General features: G+C 38.5%; 1 non-coding gene across 1 annotated transcript; it reads left to right on the top strand.

Annotated features, from left to right (window-relative positions):
* Positions 1-939: 939 nt before the first annotated feature.
* TRNAE-CUC (transfer RNA glutamic acid (anticodon CUC)) lies at positions 940-1012 on the top strand. Its single transcript has one exon. It is a non-coding gene; the product is annotated as a tRNA-Glu (tRNA).
* The last annotated feature ends 13460 nt before the right edge of the window (positions 1013-14472 follow it).

Below are 14472 nucleotides of genomic sequence, written 5' to 3'. Positions count from 1 at the left end.
TATTCTTTTGATCTGTATGTCTGTTCTTATAAAGTAACACACTGTCCTGATTGCTGTAGCTGTGTGGTATGTTTTAAAATCAGAAAGTGTCAGTCCTCCAACTTTGTTCTTTTTCAAGACCGTTTTGGCTATTTTGGGTCCCTTGCATTTCTATATGAATTTTAGGATCAGCTTGACAATTTCTGCAATTGTGTGTAGCTTTCATATCTTTATCTATGCATATACAAATATGTCCTCTTTAACACATTTTATACTTTTAAACAAAATTACAGTGATGTGTTTTCTGTAACTTTCGTCCTTACCCCAACGTTTTATTATGAAAAATTTTAAATATGGAGATTAGTTGAAAGAATCTTACAGTGAACACCCATATATCCTCCCACCCCCCAGTCTATATTCTATAGGTAACATTTTGGTATATTCACTTTATCATGTAACTAACTATGCCTATCTGTAACCAGCTAGTCCATCTATCTATGAAATCATCTTTTGTGCATTTCAAAGCAAATTGCATATGCTATCAGTACCCTTCACCTTTAAAGACTTCAGCATATGTATTGTTAACTAGGGTTCAATTTTTCTAACTTTTTAATATAAAGTGAAATGCACAAATCTTGAGTATACATTCTGGTGAGTTTGACACATATATTCACCGGTGTAACCCTAACCTTTATCAAGGTATAGAATATTTTCGTAACTCCAAAAAATTCTATATGCTTTCTCCTAGTCAATTCCTGTCCTTAACCCATGCCAAAAGTTTTTTTTCACCATGGATTTAGTTGTTATAGAACTTTATACTCTTGTGCAAGGCTTCTTTCACTCAGCATAATATTTTTGAGATTCATTCATACTGTTCATTCATTCATACTGGAATGTAACTTTTAAAATTGTAAAAAAGTAAGGTGTGGTTGTGGTTAAAATTTAAGAAATGAAGGGACTTCCCTGGTGGTCCAGTGGGTAAGACTCTGCACTCTCAATGCAGGGGGCCCAGGTTTGATCCCTGGTCAGGGAATTATATCCTGCATGCATGCCACAACTAAGACTCCGCATGCCGCAACAAAGATCCTGCATGCTGCAGCTAAGACCCAGCGCAGCCAAAATAAATAAATAAAATAAATAAATAAATAAATATTTAAAAAAAATACAAATAGTGCAAAAATACCTATATTGGGACTTCCCTGGTGGCACAGTGGTTAAGAATCCACCTGTCAATGCAGGGGACATGGGTTTGAGCCCTGGTTTGGGAAGATCCCACATGCTGCAGAGCAACTAATCCCGTGCACCACAACTACTAAGCCTGCACTCTAGACCCCAAGAGCCACAACTATTGAGCCCATGTGCCACAACTATGAAGCCCATGCACCTAGAGCCCGTGCTCCACAACAAGAGAAGCCACCGCAGTGAGAAGACCATGCACCACAACGAAGAGTAGCCCCCATCCGCCGCAACTAGAGAAAGCCCGCACAAAGCAACAAAGACCCAACACAGTCATAAATAAATAAATAAAAATATTTTTAAAAAGGAACTATATTAAAAGTAAAATTCTTTCTTCATACTGACTCCAGAAAGTAACCTCAGTTAGGAGCTTTTGATGTGTCCTCCTTTTTATCTCATTGTTTTTGTTTTATTTTATTTTATGCTTTTTAACTTTTAAAAATAATTTAAAAATTAATATACCTTTATAATGAAGCTAAACAATACAAGAATGCATAAAGAGATATAATCTCCCTTTCCCTCCAACCTCAATTGGCTGGCTGGCAAAACAGTTTTAACAACTTGGGTCACATCCCTCTATCCCATTCTGCATACTTATGTACACTTATTTGGCTTTTCTGTTAAAAAAGAATGGAGGGGAGCTGTGGAGAGAATCACATATTTGAATCTGTAACTTCTGTGCATTGTGGGCTGTCCTCTAGACCTTTGTCATCCAGTACTGTAATCACTAGCCACGAGTAGCTATTGAACACTTGCAATGTAGCTAGTCTGAATTAAACTGACTGAAGCATAAAATACACACCAGATTTCTAAGACTTAGTACAAAAAAAGAGAATGTAAAATATTTCACACAAAGTTTTTTAAATTAATTACATGTTATGGTGATAATATATGGGGTATATTGGGTTAAATAGATTATTAAAATTAATTTCATCTACTTTTACTGTTTTTAATGTAGCTACTAAAAACTTAAAATTACACATGTGGCTCACATTACCTTTCTACTGGACAGTGTTGCTCTGAATAGATGAAGATTCTAACACTTTAATAGTTGCATAATAGTTTGTAACAGGGATGTAAAACAATTCATTCACCATTTCCCAATGATTACATCCAAATTTTTGGTGGCTCATTTTATCTGTTTGTGTGTTTCACTGCTGTATCAATTATTTTTTTTCTGTGAAACAAGTCATCTAAATTCGTGACTTAGGGCTTCCCTGGTGGCGCAGTGGTTGAGAGTCTGCCTGCCGATGCAGGGGACACGGGTTCGTGCCCCTGTCCGGGAAGATCCCACATGCCCTGGAGCGGCTGGGCCCATGAGCCATGGCCGCTGAGCCTGCGCGTCCGGAGCCTGTGCTCCGCAACGGGAGAGGCCACACAACAGTGAGAGGCCCGCGTACCGCAAAAAAAATAAAAAATAAAAATAAAAAAATAAATTAGTGACTTAAAGCAACAAATATTTATTATTTCTTACAATTCTGAGAGTTGGCTGGTCAGTTCTAGTCTGGGCCAGCTCAGCTGGGACTAGATGGTTTAGGATGGCCTCACTCATATCTGCGGCCTCAACTAGGATGGCTGGGATAACCAGGGCCTTCTCTACATGATCTCTCATTCTCTAAGAGGCTGGTTATTAGCTTGAACGAGCAAGCTCCAATTTGCAATTGCTTTCTTTTCTTTTTTTTTAACATTTATTTATTTATTTGGCTGCACTGGGTCTTAGTTGTGGCAAATGGGATCTTCGTTGCAATGTGCAGGATCTTCGTTGCGGCATGTGGGATCTAGTTCCCTGACCAGGGATCGAACCCAGGCCCCCTGCATTGGGAGTGCGGAGTCTTAACCACTGGACCACCAGGGAAGTCCCTTCAGTTACTTTTAAGCTTCTGTTTGTGCCACACTTGTATCATCCCATTGGTGGAAGGAAGTCACATGGCGAAGTCCAGGATTCAACAGGTAGAGAAATAGACTTTAACTCTCAGTGGGAGGAGCAGCAAATCACACTGCAAAAAGAGCAAGTGTACCAGGAGGTGTGAACAAGTTAAAGGCAGTTACTACAACAATCTATGATAGCCACAATAAGTAATACCCAGTGTCCTCAGTGTATTTATCTTGCATGTTGATGCCTTTATTTCTGTAGGATAGATTCCCCCAAACTGAGACTGTTAGCTCAAATATTTTCTAAATTTGTTGAAGTAATTTATTATTACCACCAGCATGTATGAGTTTCCTTTACTCATCCTTTTCAATACCAGATATTATCACTCTTTGTGATTTTTGCCAAGCAGTGATATCTTCTTTTTTAAAAAAAATAAATTTATTTATTTATTGTATTTTATTTTTGGCTGTGTTGGGTCTTCGTTTCTGTGCAAGAGCTTTCTCTTGTTGCAACGACCGGGGGCCACTCTTCGTCGCAGTGCACGGGCCTCTCACTGTCGCAGCCTCTCTTGTTGCAGAGCACAGGCTCCAGACGCACAAGCTCAGTAGATGTGGCGCATGGGCCCAGTTGCTCCGTGGCATGTGGGATCCTCCCAGACCAGGGCTCGAACCCATGTCCCCTGCATTGGCAGGAGGAACCTCAACCACTGCACCACCAGGGAAGCCCCTTATTCTTGTTTTTATTTACATGTTCCTGACTAGTGAGGCTGAACATCTTTTCATATTTTTATTGAACATTTGAATTTCCTCTTTTGCAACTTGCCTATTTGTATTCCTTTTCCATTTTTCTATTGGTCATTTGTTTCTAAGTAGTCCATAGCAACTTTTTGTATGTTAAGGACTGTAACTCATATGTTATAAATATTTTCCCAGTCTATTGTTTGTTTTGATTTTATTTATGCTTCCATGATAGAAAAAACAATTTTCAAATAGTGAAACACTTTCCTTTATGATTCTTCTCCCCCTGCCCAGGTAATCTATCTATCTATCTATCTTACTGTCTAAGTTTTTATTTATTGGAGTATAGTTGATTTACAATGTTGTGTTAATTTCTGCTGTACAGCAAAGTGATTCAGTTATACATATGTATACATTTTAAAATATTATTTTCTATTATGGTTTATCTCAGGATATTGAATATAGTTCCCCATGCTTACAGTAGGACCTTGGTGTTTATCCATTCTATATGTAATAGTTTGCATCTGCTAACCCCAAACTCCCATTCCAACCCTCTCCCATCCCCCTTCTCCTTGGCAACCACAAGTCTGTTCTCTATGTCTGTGAGTCTGTTTCTGCTTCATGGATAGGTTCATTTGTGTCATGTTTTAGATTCCACATATAAGTGATAATCATATGGTATTTGTCTTTCTCTTTCTGACTTCACTTAGTATCATAATATCTAGTTTCATCCATGTTGCTGCAAATGGCATTATTTCATTCATTTTTTATGGCTGAGTAATATTCCATTTGTGTGTGTGTGTGTGTGTGTGTGTGTGTGTGTGTGTGTATGTGTGTGTGTGTGTATACACATATATCTACCATATCTTCTTTATCCATTCACCTGCTGATGGACATTGAGGTTGTTGCCATGTCTTGGCTCTTGTGAATAGGCTGCTATAAACATAGGGGTGCATGTATCTTTTTGAATTATAGTTTTGTCCAGATATATGCCAAGGAGTGGGATTGCTGGATCATATGGTAATTCTATATTTAGTCTTTTGAGGAACCTCCATACTGTTTTCCATAATGGCTGCACCAATGATTCTTCTTAATTAAAGTCTCCCCACACACACCTCCATACTTTTATTATTTTATATTTAGATATCTAATTCGTTGAAGTTCATTTTTGTACATGATATGAGGTAGAGGCTGAGTTTATCAAAATTTTCAATCAGCTATACATAATATAATCCCTGCTACAATGTCTTAATCAGATAGGGTTTTTTTTGTGTTTTTTGTTTTTGTTTTGTTTTGTTTTGTTTTGTTTGCAGTACGTGGGCCTTTCACTGTTGTGGCCTCTCCCCCTGCAGAGCCCAGGCTCCAGACACGCAGGCCCAGCAGCCATGGCTCACGGGCCCAGCCGCTCCACGGCACGTGGGATCTTCCTGGACCGGGGCACGAACCCGCGTCCCCTGCATCGGCAGGCGGACTCTCAACCACTGTCCACCAGGGAAGCCCTGTGTTTTTTTTAAGTTTTTTATTTATTTTATTTTTGGCTGCGTTGGGTCTTCGTTTCTCCGTGCAGGATTTCCTCTTGTTGCGGCAAGTGGGGGCTACTCTTCATTGCGGTGCGCGGGCTTCTCATTGTGGTGGTTTGTTGTGGAGCACAGGCTCTAGGCACACAGGCTTCAGTAGTTGTGGCACACAGGCTCAGTAGTTGTGGCTTGTGGACTCTAGAGCACAGGCTCAGAAGTTCTGATGCATGGGCTTTGTTGCTCCATGGCATGTGGGATCTTCTCGGTCCAGGGCTCAACCCTGTGTCCCCTGCATTAGCAGGTGGATTCTTAACCACTGTGCCACCAGGGAAGCCCCAGATAGGGGTTTTTTTATTTTATTTTTTTCATGTAACATGAAGAATAGAAGCAAAAGATCAGGACTGGTGTGTGGCTCTACCATGCCATCAAGGATCTAGGCTGCTTCTCACTTTCTGTTCCACAGTCCTTAGATTATGATTTTCTTTCTCATGCAAGACAGTTTCTATATTCTAAGCATCACATTTATGTTATAGACAGGAAGAATTTTTCAGGGAGAAGGGTAAGAGGCAAGTTCTTTTTTATCAGAAAACAATAGCTTTCCTGGAAGTTCTACCCATTAGACTTACAATTATGTCTCATTGAGTAGGGCATGGCCACCCTAATTTTCAAGAGAGTCTAGGGAGGTGAATAGTTTTGACCAGACACATTGCTGTCCTAAACAAAGTCAGGGTTCTGAATGGAAATTGTGTAGGCAGCTAGTAGGGTCTGCCATAAGAAATAGGTTTATTTTCTTCCAAGTGTATACTCAGTTATTCCAGCACCATGTAATATATAAAACCATCTTGGTCCTTTGGTGGATTCTAATTTACAGTTTAATCAATTTTGGACTCTCCATACTTTCTGCTGATCTATTTGTCTATTCCTGTGCCAATAGCATACTCTTGTTTACTATAGCTTCATTTTAAGTTGAATTACGGTAAGACATGTCTTCCTTAGCTGGTCTTCTTTTCCAAATATTCTTAACTATTCTCATGTATTCTTCCATATGAATGTTAAAGTTACTGTCCAGTAAAAATGTATCAATCAGTACATTATTGATGTAAAATCAGTGTATTCTGACTAGAATTGCATTTATATGTTAATTTTTAAAAATAAATGTATTCTGGTTGGATTGTTAATTTGGGAACAGTTGACATCTTTATGATTTTAATTCTTCTTATTCAAGAACATGGTATGTCTCCTTTTTTTAAAGTAGTATTTTATGTCATTTTAAAAGGTCTAAGTTTTTATTTTATGTAGCCAAAATTTATAAAAATTTTTTCTTTATACAGTCTGAATTTGGTAACACGTGCTTGAAAAGGCTTTTTCCACTCCAGGTTTATAAAAATATTCATCCATGTTCCCCTTAGTATTTTTATACTTTCATATTTTATCTTTAAATTTTGATACATATGGACTTTATTTTGGTATAAAGTAATGATTCAGCTTTTAAAAAAAAGTCTAACCAGTTGTCTCATTACATTTATTGAATAAGTCATCTTTCTCCCACTGATCTGGAATGCTAGTTTTATCATATATTGAATTCAATATGTATTTGGGTCCAGATCTGGTTTTGCACTTTGTCCTGTTTCTATACTAATACAGTAAACATTCAGCCTCTTTATAGTAGTAGGTGATTTCACCAAGATGATTAACCTTTAATTCCCTGTGAATTCAGTATTTTTCTTCCATTTTGAGATAAGGAAGATGAGCCTAGCAAAGGTTATTTCTCGTATGTTTGGATTTGGCAGAGAAGTCACTTGTCCTTTCCCCAGGGATGGCAGCTAGTCTTCATTACCTTAGGGTAGGGATGAGCATCTACATTAGAGGACACAGATGAGGTTCTGAGGTATTTTTACGGTATTAATTCAGAGACCAAGGAATGCCTGTGTCCCCTCCTCCCTTTGATGTCCCAGATTGAGGAAGCTTTAGGGAGCTACATACAAAGATGAGCATGCAATAACTCCCACTATGGAGCTGTTATGTCTTTTTCTCCCTTTTCCAAAACTAACATGGCACAGTCTTCAGAGGAGACCTCAGTAACAGACAGAAAAGAAGAGAGATCTGAGCCAGGAAGAAGAAGCAAATAGGCCCAATAAATGCCTTGGACTCTGACCAGTCATATTAACCACTCATCCTAAGAGCTTATGGGGGACTTCCCTGGTGGTGCAGTGGTTAAGAATCCGCCTGCCAATGCAGGGGACAGGGGTTTGATCCCTGGTCCGGGAAGAACCCACATGCCATGGAGCAACTAAGCACAACTACTGAAGTCTGCGCGCCTAGAGCCCATGCTCAACAAGACAACAAGAGAAGCCACTTCAATGAGAAACCTGTGCACCGCAACAAAGAGAAGAGTAGCCCCAGCTTGCTGCAACTAGAGAAAGCCCGTGAGCAGCAGTGAAGACCCAACACAGCCAAAAGTAAATCAATTAAATACATAAATTTTTTTTAAAAAGCTTATGGGCCCATGAAAGCCTTTTGGGGTTGGTAGCATGAGGAGATGGAGCAGAAGTGTTCCCCTCCCTGAAATCTTCAAAAGTAAACCATATACCTCCAGTGTAACCAAAGTGTTCCAGAGATTAAAAGTGAAGGTGGGGTTGGTAGTAGTGGTGGTTAGAGCCAATGTCCCCTTAGTATTTTTGTGTTATCAGCCTATGCATTTTCACACCTTTTACAAACCCCAGTTCCTCCGAATTTCTCACTAGAAAGTTTAAGAATTACCTTTAGGGTATTTGACCTCCTAGTTGCTGGTATCTTCCACAGCCTTTCTGAAAACATCATTATTTCAAGATCTTTTTTGAGGTGGTGTTGCTAGGACATAATTCTAAGTTGACAGTTATCTTCCTCTCAGACTTTAAAGATACTATTCCACTGTCTTCTGGCTTCCATTGTTGCCACTGAGAAATATCCTGTTATTTTCGTTTGTTCCTTTGTAGGTAAGCTGTATTTCTCTCTAGTTGTTTTAGGATCTTTTTCTTATCTTTGGTTTTTTGTAGTTTCACAATGATGTGTCTTGGTGTGGATTTCTTTTTATTTAGATTGGGATTCATTTAGTTTCTTCAAACTCAGAATTTGAATTTCATTAATTATGGAAGATTCTCAGTCATAATTTTTCAAATATGACCTCTCCTCTCTTCTCGCCATTTTCTCCTTCTGGCTCCAGGTGTACATTGGACCGTTCCACTTTATCATCTATGACCCATAATTTTTCTTTCATCCTTTCCATTTATTTGTCTCTATGGTACATTCTAGGTAATTTCTTTGGGACTATCTTCTGGGTCACTATTCAGCTGTTTAATCTTTCCATTGATTTTGTACTTTAAAATATTATAATCTTTGTTTCAAAAATTCTGTTTGATTCTCTAATTACTACCCACTCTCGTGCCTTTTTTTTGGACATGTAGGATCTCAGCTCGACCAGGGATTGAACCCAGGCCACAACAGTGAAAGCTTCAAATCCTAACCACTAGAACACCAGGGAACTTCCATTGTTATGCTATTTTAACCAAGTTGAAATGCTTGCAGTTTCCCAAATGTTGACAGTAGTTAAAGCTGGATGATGGGTATGTGGGGGATTCATTATACTTTTTTACCTACTTTTGATATGTTAAATAATTTCCATAGTAAGTTTAAAAATTGGAGGAGCGGGGGGATGTCATCAAACTTTAAAAGGTTGGGGCTTCCCTGGCGGCGCAGTTGTTGCGAGTCCGCCTGCCGATGCAGGGGACACGGCTTCGTGCCCCGGTCTGGGAGGATCCCACGTGCCGCGGAGCGGCTGGGCCCGTGAGCCATGGCCGCTGAGCCTGCGTGTCCGGAGCCTGTGCTCCGCAACGGGAGAGGCCGCGACGGTGAGAGGCCCGCGTACCAACAACAACAAAAAAACTTTAAAATGTTGGAAACAATTGAATAATAGGCCACATGATTACCATGGGAATTTATACTGGGGCATGGAGAAGACAGAATTGTGGGACATGGAACTTTTTTTTAATGCAGTGGTGGATTCTGAATGGGTAGAGGACAGCAGGAAGGAAGGCTGTGGTATGTGGGAGATGGGAAAGGGGAAGCTGGAAGTAGGAAATGGGTTCTAACCCTTGGTGGGAGGACCCCAAAACAGTCTATTCAATTTTCTACAGGGCCTAGAATCAGAGAATCACTAAGAATCATATCATATACGACCTATATTTGTACATCATGGTTTTGCTGGTGTTTTTGGTTTCAGGGATTTTGGAAAGGTGAAAATGCTGGCTCTGCCAGGTTAGCATCATTGCTCCATTCTGGCTAGTCTAGTATAGCCAATCTGACCTCTTAACTGGTATCCCCAACCAATCCATGCCCTGCCTTATAAAGAAAAAGAAGGTAAGAGGCAAAGAGAAAATAATAGTTCGGACTTCTTTTCTTAGGTGACACAATTCTCTCTTCCCACTTTCTCTCCTGTCATGAAAATTTGAAGAAAAATTTTAATTTAAAAAAGTCAGTAGAGGGACTTCCCTGGTGGTCCAGTGGTTAAGACTCTGCGCTCCACTGCAGGGGGATGGGTTCAATCCCTGGTTGGGGCTAAGATCCCACAGGCCATGTGGTGCGACCCCCCCAAAAGAGAAGTCAGTAGAGCCTCACGTTCAAAGATTTTTCCACACGCAAAGCAACCCCTAAAATATGTCCTTGGAATCACCAAGGTTTCTCTTGCAAACATTTTAATAACATTTCTCTCTTTTAAAAGATGTGGTTATATATGTCATGTTATTAGATCTTTACAGTATCTCTCTTGGGTGAGGCATTTATTACTAAGTCATTTCATAAAAGGAGAAAAAAACAGTACTTTTTGCTTTACTTTAGTAACTTTGGGTTCCTCAGTTTGAAATGTCATTCCTAGCACATAGTGGGAGCCCTCAATAAATACTTGTTGGATAAATGCCATTTAAAATATTATCAGGTTTATGAGATTTTTTATTTTATATACAGTTCCAAAAAATGAAATTCTCTTTTGGCTCCCTCAAATACAGTCTTTTTGAGTAGAAAGAAATCTCTTTGCAATGATTTAGACAAGTAAATTTTTATTTGGAAAAACAGAGTTAGGCTCCTTGAGCTGTTATCCACCCCTGAAAATGTATAGTCAGGCTATCACATATAAGTAATAACTTAATTGGCTACGTCTTTTCATTCAGGCATGATAATAAAATAACATTATAGTGAAAAACCTATCTTAGAAGTTTTAAGGAAAAAACTCTTTAAGTCATTAAAATTTGAACCGAGACAAATAATAACTTCATTATTTTAGAATAATATTTGGCATATGAAAAGTTTGATAGTGAACTGTGATAGGATTAATCACACTCTTTAACATTGACTGAGGGATACTTGAAGCCATTATCAATAGGAAAATAATTTATAATTATATTGCTGCTGAGATTAATACTTTTTCAGATATCTAAAACATTACAACAAGGACACACATGAGGGCGCTCTAATCAGTCAGAAACTGGACGTGCATAAGTGTTTGTTACCAAGAATTAGAATTTTAAGAAGTTAAAGCCACTACTATACTTTTAGAGATGAAAAGATAAAGGTGCAAAGAGATTGTGAGTCTACATGCCCTATTCTTTAGAGTAAATACATTGAGTATTAAAAATTTTAAAAAGATTGTACAGCAGTCCCTTGTTGGTGAATTTTTGCTAGAGAATTTTGACTCTCATCCTGGCAAGTCTTTATTTAAAATCTTTATGCATGGCATGGGTAAAGATTTATCTATAAGGTGTAAGAAGAAACAATTAGAATATTTTTATGAATTTTTGCTCCACAAAATGTTACTTGTGCTTTATTTATACTTGAAACTCAACTGATTTTTTTTTTTTTGGTTAAGATCCTTAGTCTTTTCCCCATCTCTGATATGTTCCTAGTTTGTTCTTTGGCTTTCAGATAAATATAAAGTTACCAGGCTGCCTACAGATTTTCCAGAGAAAAGGCCTATAAACATTCACAAATATTTATTATAAAGAAGCTATAATGAGAATATAGAATGTAGCTATTTTTCACCCCTAAAACAGTATGTATATGGCAAGATTTGTTTTATAGGCAAATTTTCTTCAACTTAAATACTACCATTGTCACAGGAGGATTTGTTTCGTTAGGCACCCCACACAGCTCGGCCAGTTCCACATTTCTACTTTTTCAAAGGAGTTTCTTTTCCTTAAATAATAAACTAATTTTTTAAAAAACAGAACAAAGGAAAAAAAAGAAAGAAACAAACAAAAGACACAGGGCTCTGAATGAAAAAGACTTCTCCTTTACAGTGCTAGGTGATGGGAAAGAAAGTATATCATGAATTTTTTTTTCTGATTTGTCTTTGTTAATAACATATATATATTTCAGTTCGAGACGTGGCTATACATTTGATCACCTGAATTTATTTGTATTTTACAATCAGAAACTAAGCCTTTTCCTGTCCTTGAAAGTACTTGACAGTCCTACAATACAAAGCATAAGGTTTTTAAATCAAGGATGCAAATAACAGATTATATTACAAATACTGACTGTTGTGTTTTTATTCATGTTTTGTCTATATTTAGTTAAATATATCAGACAAGTAAAAATATAATAGTATGTATATGACTCTGTACGATCTGGCCCTGCCCACCTTTTCACTTACTTTTTTTTTTTGGCGGTACGCGGGCCTCTCACCGCTGTGGCCTCTCCCTTTGCGGAGCACAGGCTCAGCAGCCATGGCTCACGGGCCCAGCCGCTCTGCAGCATGTGGGATCTTCCCGGACCGGGGCACGAAGCCGTGTCCCCTGCATCGGCAGGCGGATTCTCAACCCCTGCGCCACCAGGGAAGCCCTTCACTTCCTTTCTTATTACTCCCCATTGAGTCATTCCACATTAGTCACACTGGTCTTTCTACACAGCAAACATACCAAGCATCTACCTGGAACAGCACCATTCACCTTCTGTTCCCGCTGCCAGGAATATTCTTATCAATTTCTCTTCTTTGATCATCGGAATGAAAACTCTAAGCTAGCAGAGGTCTTGTCTGCCTGGTTTAGTAAAGGTCTCAATAGAAAATAGGTGATATGCTCAGAATAATTTTAGGAAGATTTATTTACAAAGTGGTTATTTATTTACTAAGGGGTTATTTACAAAGATGCAATATAGGGAAACCACAAAGACTCCTACAGTATTCTGGGGCTGGTAGCAGCTGTGATGTTACCATCTTTAGGCCAAAAATGGCTAGAGGAATAGTTATAGTGGTTAGTAGAACCTAAACGACAGCATGTAAAATTGCCTCTCTTGGAAGATTAGTGACTTTCATTGGAGAGACACAGCAGACACAAGGTGCCCTCTCAGTGAGAGAGCTGAAAGAATAAATATCATGATCCCACTTTCCTTCCCACTCTGATCTCCTGCCTGGGCTCCCTGTTGGCCAAACTCAACCAAGGCCTGAGAACCCTTTTGATGTGGTCTGTTAGATCAGCCCCTATGGGCAGAGCACATAATGGAGAAGGGTGGAGGGTGAATCTGGAAGGGTAAATGGAAGACATATGTCAACTGCTGTATTTGTAGTGCCTAGAACATTATTTTTTTTAATGTAACAACTTTTTTGAGGTATAAGTCACATGTCATACAATTGACCTATTTAAAGTATATAATTCAATGGGTTTTAGTATGCTCACATACTAAAGAGTTGTGCAACCATTATCATAATTAATTTTAGAACATTTCATCATCCCTAGAAAGAAACCCCATGCCCATTACTAGTCACTCCCATTTCGTCCACTTCCCGGCCCTGGGCAACCACTAATCTACTTTCTATCTCTATAGGATTTGCCTATTCTGGACATTTCATATAAATGGTATCCTAACATAGATGATCTTTTATGACTTCTTTGGCTTAGCATGTTTTCAAGGTTCATCCATATTGTAGCATGTATGCATACTTCATTCCTTTTAATTGCTTAAAAATATTGCATTGTATGAATATACCACATTTTATTTATTCAGTCATCAGTTGATGGGTATTTGAATTGTTTCTGCTTTTTGGCTATTATAAATAATGCTGCTATGAACGTTCGTTTACAATTTTTTGTATGGCTGTGTTTTCTTTTTTAAATTTATTTTATTTATTTATTTTTGGCTGCGTTGGGTCTTCATAGCTGCGCACGAGCTTTCCCTAGTTGCGGTGAGCGGGGGCTACTCTTCATTGTGGCGTGCGGGCTTCTCACTGCGGTGGCTTCGCTTGTTGCGGAGCATGGGCTCTGGACATGCGGGCTTCAGTAGTTGTGGCTCAAGGGCTGTAGAGTGCAGCCTCAGTAGTTGTGGCACACGGACTTAGTTGCTCCGCAGAACATGGGATTCTTCCCAAACCAGGGCTCGAACCCATGTCCCCTGCACTGGCAGGCGGATTCTTAACCACCGTGCCACCAGGGAAGCCCTATATGTTTAACATTTTAAGGAACTGCCAGACTGTTGTCCAAAATGGTTGGACCATTTTACATTCCCACCAGCAATGTATTAGGATTCCAGTTTCCCCACACCTCTCCAATACTTATTATCTTTTTTATTATAGCCATCCAGTGAATGTGAAGTGGTATATTACAGTAGTTTTGATTTATATTTCCCTGATGGCCAATGATATTGAGCATCTTTTCATATGCTTTAGGCCATTTGTAAATTTTCTTTGAAGAAATGTCTATTCAGATATTTTACCTACTCTTCTATAGGGTTATTTCTCTTTTTAAAAGTGAGTTGTAAAAAAAAAAAAAGTGAGTTGTAAGTGTTCTTTATATATTCTAGATACAAGTCCATTGTAAATATATGATTTTAAAATATTTTTCCCATTCTCTGTGTTTTCACAAAAGTTTTTAATTTTGATAAAGTCAAATTTATCTGTTTTTTCTTTTGTCACTTGTGTTTTGGTGTCATATCTAAGATGACTTTGCCTAACCTAAGAGCACAGAGATTTACTTCTGTATTTTTTACTTCATATGTTTGGGCTGCTATAACAAAAATATCATAAAGGACAATAGAAACTTGTGGGTGGCTAATAAACAACAGAAATTTATTTCTCACTCTTCTGGAAACTGGAAAGTCCAAGATCAAG

This window comes from Kogia breviceps, chromosome 19, assembly GCF_026419965.1.
Source record: "Kogia breviceps isolate mKogBre1 chromosome 19, mKogBre1 haplotype 1, whole genome shotgun sequence".
Taxonomy (NCBI): domain Eukaryota; kingdom Metazoa; phylum Chordata; class Mammalia; order Artiodactyla; family Physeteridae; genus Kogia; species Kogia breviceps.
This window is presented reverse-complemented; position numbering and strand designations above follow the sequence as displayed.